Below are 6,440 nucleotides of genomic sequence, written 5' to 3' on the forward strand. Positions count from 1 at the left end.
TTCTATTGCTTTACTCACAAAAAACCACACAGACACACACAAAAAAACCAAAAACCCTAGGATTTGAACTTAGCACAAAGAGAGTCTTTGATATCTTTTTAATATTGGCTTTATTTTTAAAATAATACTTTAGATATATTGTGTTAAATAAATATCTTATTAAACTTTTTTTCCACTTTTTAAAATGTGGCTACCAGATCATTTTAAATTATATAAGTGGCTTGTGCTATATTTTTATTCAATAGCCCTTTTCTGGACCTTACTTCTAGCTTATAAAAAATAAAAGAGACAGAGGAATAATTGAAGCAATACCATCAGGAAACAATCTGACAAACCCAGATAATGGAACATTAGCCTGGATTCTTCAAAAAGTCAATACTCTAAAAAAAAAAAAAAAAAAAAAAAATGGGGAGACTTTTTTTGAGTAAAAGGCTTTATCTTGTTTTAAAGATCTTAGTTATTTATTTGACAACGAGAGTGCATGCACACACTAGCAGGGGAGCAGTAGGCAGAGGGAGAAGGAGGCTCCCCACTGAGTAGGGAGCCCCATGTGGGTCTTGATCCCAAATCCAAAATCATGACCTGAGCTAAAGGCAGACAATTAACCAACTGAGGCACCGATGCATCCCAGAGATAAAGACTTTAAAGAGACATAAAATCCAAATGCAATGTACAAACCTCAATCCAATCTAGGATTAGAAAAAGCTATAAAAGGTATTTTGTGCATATTTGGAGAATTTGAATATGGAATGAGCATTTCAGAGTGAAAGACATGGCAGAAAATATTAAAATTGGTACTTATTTCATTCTGCTATTGATTCTCTGTATCTTATTTAAAAACACCTAAGCTGCCTGACCTATAGCTATTTCATGTCTATATAAAGGATTGGTAGACAGAGTAGAGAGAACAAGCCTCCAGTTACCTTCAAATGTGTAACGTTAGGTGAAACTTTGTTCTTGAATAAAAGGAAATACAAAAGCTAAAGAAAATTTCTAAAAGAAGATGATAGCTGTCAAAAACATCAAATAATTGTAAAGATAATTAGTGCTATGAGGAAAAAGTACAAGGTATGTAAGACTATAAATGCAGGAGTGTATTCAGGGAAGACATTCCTCAACTGTTGGCACTTAATCTGGGACTTGAGAGATGAGCAGATTTTGGCTATAAAAGGAGTAGGGGAAAGAGTCTTCTAAGCATAGGAGAGAGTAAATGTGAAGGCCTCCTGGTGAAGAGAAATCGAACAGGTTAGGAACAAAGAGAAAGTCATTCAGGGGACTGAGAGGGATGGTGAGTGATGGAGGGTGAAGGCAAACAGAATCCATCTAGCAGTGCCATTCTTCTGCCACTTTTTCTCCATTTCCACCCCTCCACCAATTCTCTCCAACAAAGGATTTGAACTGACTTTCCAAAATTAATCAAATGATGAAAATGGATATAATAAAGAGTTATTAAATCATTTTTTTTATTTCTTTGATTCAGAGAAAGAAAAAACATAAGCAGGGAGAGAGGCAGAGGAAGAAGCAGACACCCTGCTCAGCAAAGAGCCCAGCTTGGGGCTCAATCCAAGGATCCTGGTATCCCAGCTAAAGGCAGATGCTTAACCGACTGAGCCACTCAGGCGTTCCATCAACAGTTATTAAAAGGAGCAAAGAAACAGTACTTGGAGTTAGTGGATTGAATTTTAAATGCATCTTCAGTTTAGCTTTGAAATTGCAGCAACTTATCCCCAAAAGTAAATTTGTCATTTACATAATTCCCATTATCTGGTAAAGAAAAATAGACTGATTAATATAGGGAGAAAAAAATTTTTTTTGCCTAGACCAACTTCAAGGTGGAATTTTTTCCTTTGAATCTTTGTAGAAAAGATATTGATTATCACGTTAAATAGGTATCATGAGCTGGAACACAGAAAAGAAATAAAATAAAATAAAATGGAAAAAATAAGCATCATGAGCAGAGCTTTTCTATAGAGTTAAGTAAATGATTCAGCAAATATGGTTGGGATTGATTCAATAGTATGCTTAGAGCATCCTCTTTTTTTTCTAGCTACTTGATCTCCATCTAACTTCCCTCTTTAGGTGACTTTTTCCATTCTGTGGCTTTAAATATCAGTATGCTAATAAGGCTATTTTTTTCTTCCTCTCAAAACCTTACTCAGCCCCTGAGCTCATATATCCAAAATCCATGTGACTTTTATATTTAAGCATGTAATAATAACTTTAAAAGCAACCACTGGAGGGAGTAAGATGGTGGCATAGGAGGAGGACCCTAGGCTTGCCTCATCTCTCCAATGCAACTAGATTAAATCAAATCATTCTGAATACCCAAGTTCTGAAGACTGACAGAACAAACTGCACAACTACCAAGGAAGGTAGGAAGTATGGAGACATGGTTTGGGGGAGAAATGGATCAGGGTTGCTGAAGTGGGGAGGGACCCCTGATCATGGTGAGAGGCAAGAAAGAGTGGAGTGCACAGGGACATGCACAAGGAGAGCACCTCCCCAAAGCCATTGGCTGGGAAAACGAAACAGGCTGATTTTTGTGAGTTTTTGCAAATGGTGGTACTTAAAGACTGGAGTTTTAGGAGTCTGTGGGCTTGACTGGAAGAGAAGGTTTATTTGAGGAAATAATAGCTGAAAACTTCCCTAATCTGAGGGAAAAAACAGACATTTATATCCAGGAGACTCAGGGAACTCCCATCAAAATCAACAAGCAGGCCAACACCAAGACATTTTGTAGTTAAATTTGCAAAATACAATGATAAAGAACAAGTCCTAAAAGCCGAGAAACAAAACAAGTTCCTACGCTAACTTACAAGAGAGGGCCCATAATGCTAGCTACAGATCTCTCACGGAAATGTGGCAAGCCAGAAGAAAGTGACAAGATATATTCAACATGCTGATGGGAAAAATTTGCAGCCAAGAATACTCTATCAAGCAAGGACATCATTCAGAATACGAGGAGAGATAAAGAGTTTCCTAGACAGCCAAAAACCAAAAACTCTTGTGAGGCCTACAACAAATATTAAAGGGAGCCCTTTGAGTGGGAAGGAAAGAGCAAAAGTGATAAAAAAAAAACAAAACAAAAAACAAAACAAAACAAAACAAAAAAACAGATAGGACTGGAGAAAATCTCCAGAAACAATAACAAAACAAGTAATTAAATGGCACTAAATACTTCTCTATCAATACTTACTCTCAATGTAAATGATCTAAACACTCCAATCAAAAGACATAGGTGTCAGAATGGATAAAAACAAGATGCTTCCATACACGGCCTACAAGAGACTCAGGTTAACCCTAAAGACACCTGCAGATTGAAAGTGAGGGGATGAAGAAACATTTTTCATGCAAACGGACATCAAAAGTAAGACAAACTAGATTTTAAACCAAAGACCGTAACAAGAGATTAAGACAGGCACTCTATCATAATAAAGGGGACTATCTAACAAGAAGGTCTAGCAATTGTAAATATTTATGCCCCAAAGACTTGGAAGCATCTAAATATATCCAACAATAATAAACATAAAGGAACTGTTTGATAATAATACAATAATAGTAAGGGACTTTCATACTCCACTTACAGCAATGGATAGATCATCTAAGCACAAAACCAATAAAGAAACAGTGACTTTGAATGACACACTGGACCACATGGACTTAAGAAGTATAGCCAGAACTATATGAACCTTCATTCCAAAGCAGCAGAATACACATCTTTTCAAGTGCATGTAGCACATTCTCCAGAATAGATCATATACTAGGTCAAAACAGGCCTCAACAGGTAAAAAAAAAAAAAAAAGGTTTGAGATCATACCATGCATATTTTCTGACCATACTGCTATGAGACTTGAGGTCAAGAAAAAATTTGGGAAGACCACAAATACATGGAAGTTAAACAAGAGGCTGCTAAAAAATGAATGGGTCAACCCAGGAAGTTAAAGAACAATTAAAAAACAAAATACATGGAAACAAATGAAAATGAATACACTACAGTCCAAAACTTTTCAGATGCAGCAAAGGTCGTCCTAAGAGGAAAGTACAAGCCTACCTCACAAAGCAAGAAAAATATCAAACTGATGGGGTCCGTGGTCAAAGGAGCAAGACTGATACAAAGCAAAGGTCAAGCAAAGCTTTATTTTGTGCCAGCACAGAGAATCAAACCGACCAGCCAGGGCCGTCTCCTACAGAGAGAGCTACGACCTCCAGCTTCACAGACTAGCTTTTATAGAGCAAAGGCCATGTGGTTGAGCCTGGCCAATGAGATTGTCTCCACCTGGCCTGACTCATCCTTGCATTCTGGGCTCTGTTATCTCCACCTGACCTGACCAGTCCTTGTATTTGGCCTCTGTTATCAGAGACTGGTCGACCATACTTTCCTCTTGAGGGATGGGGAGGCAGGGTCAGTTTAAGTTTTACTGCACAAGCAACAATATGGCTCTTCAACCCAGATGGAGTTGCTCTGGCTCAGGAGGCCCTTACAAAATAAACAATGTAACCTTAGACCTAAAGGAGCTAGAAAAAGAACAACAAATGAAGCCTAAAGCCAGGAGAAGAAAGGAAATAGTAAAGAGTAGAGCAAAATTAATAATATAGAAATGAAGAAAACATTAGAACAGATCAATGAAACCAGGAGTTCATTCTTTGAAAAAAATCAATAAAATTGATAAACCTCTGGCCAGACTTATCAAAAAGAAAAGAGAAAGGACCCAAATAAATAAAATCACAAATAAGAGAGGAGAAATAACAACCAATATCACAGAAATACAAACAATTATAAGAGAATACTATGAAAAATTGTATGCCAACAAATCAAACAATCTGGAAGAAATGGGTAAATTCCTAGAAACACATAAACTACCGAAACTGAAAGAGGAAGAAATAGGAAACTTGAACAGACCAATAACCAACAAAGAAACTAAATCAATAATCAAAAATCTCCCAAGAAACAAAAATCCAGGGCCAGATGGCTTCACGGGGGAATTCTGCCAGACATTTAAAAAAGAGTTAATGCTGGGGCACCTGGGTTGCTCAGTGGGTAAAGCCTCTGCCTTCATTCAGCTCAGGTCATGATCTCAGGGTCCTGGGATCGAGCCCCACATCAGGCTCTCTGCTCAGCGGGGAGCCTGCTTCACCTTCTCTCTCTGCCTGCCTCTCTGCCTGCTTGTGATCTCTCTCTCTGTGTCAAATAAATAAATAAAATCTTAAAAAAAAAAAAAAGAGTTAATGCCTAGGGCGGAGGAGTCAAGATGGCGGAGAAGTAGCAGGCTGAGACTACTTCAGCTAGCCGGAGATCAGCTAGATACCTTATCTAAAGATTGCAAACACCTGAAAAATCCATCGGCAGGTCGAAGAGAAGAAGAACAGCAATTCTGGAAACAGAAAAACAACCACTTTCTGAAAGGTAGGACCGGCGGAGAAGTGAATCCAAAGCGACGGGAAGATAGACCCCAGGGTGGGGGCCGGCTCCCGGCAAGTGGCGGAGCAACGGTGCACAAAATCAGGACTTCTAAAAGTCTGTTCTGCTGAGGGACATCGTTCCAGAGGCTAAACCGGGGCGAAGCCCACGCGGGGTCAGCGTGGCCACAGGTCCCGCAGGGTCACAGAAGGATCGGGGGTGACTGAGTGTCACAGAGATTGTGGGTATTGGAACGGGAAAGCCGGCTACAGAGACAGAGCCGACAGTAAGCTCACAGCTCGGTGTTACCTTGAACCGGTCGCAGGCTCGGTGAGCTCGGAGCGCAGCCGGAGGTCAGGAAGACGGGAGTAACTGGGCGCTGTTCTCTGAGGGCGCACTGAGGAGTGGGGCTCTGGGCTCTCGGCTCCTCCAGGCCGGAGACCAGGAGGCCGCCATTTGTATTCCCGTCCTCCTGAACTCTCAAAAGCTCCTGAAAGCAAACCCGAGCGGATTACTCACCCCGGCCCCGGGTAAGGGCGGTGTAATTCCGCCTGGGGCAAAGACACTTGAGAATCACTACAACAGGCCCCTCCCCCAGAAGATCAACAAGAAATCCAGCTGAGACCAAGTTCACCTACCAAGGAGTGCGGTTTCAATACCAAGGAGAGCAGCAGAATTCCAGAGGAGGAGAAAGCAAAGCACGGAACTCACGGCTTTTTCCCTGTGATTTTTTTTTAGTCTTGCAGTTAATTTAATTTTTTTCTTTTTCATTTTTTGTTTTTTTTCTCGCCTTCTGGTAATTTTTTTTTTAATTTTACCTTTTTCTTTTTTAACGTTTTTTAACTAGTTTATCCAATATATATATTTTTTTCTTTTTTATATTTTTCTTATTTGTTTTCTTTTTTTAATTCTATTCTTTCCTTTTCTTTTTTCTTTTTTTCTCTTTCTTCCTTTTTGAACCTCTTTCTATCCCCTTTCTCCCCCCTCACGATTTGGGATCTCTTCGAATTTGGTTAAAGCATATTTTCCTGGGGTTGTTGCC

This window comes from Mustela nigripes, chromosome 2, assembly GCF_022355385.1.
Source record: "Mustela nigripes isolate SB6536 chromosome 2, MUSNIG.SB6536, whole genome shotgun sequence".
Lineage (NCBI taxonomy): Eukaryota > Metazoa > Chordata > Mammalia > Carnivora > Mustelidae > Mustela > Mustela nigripes.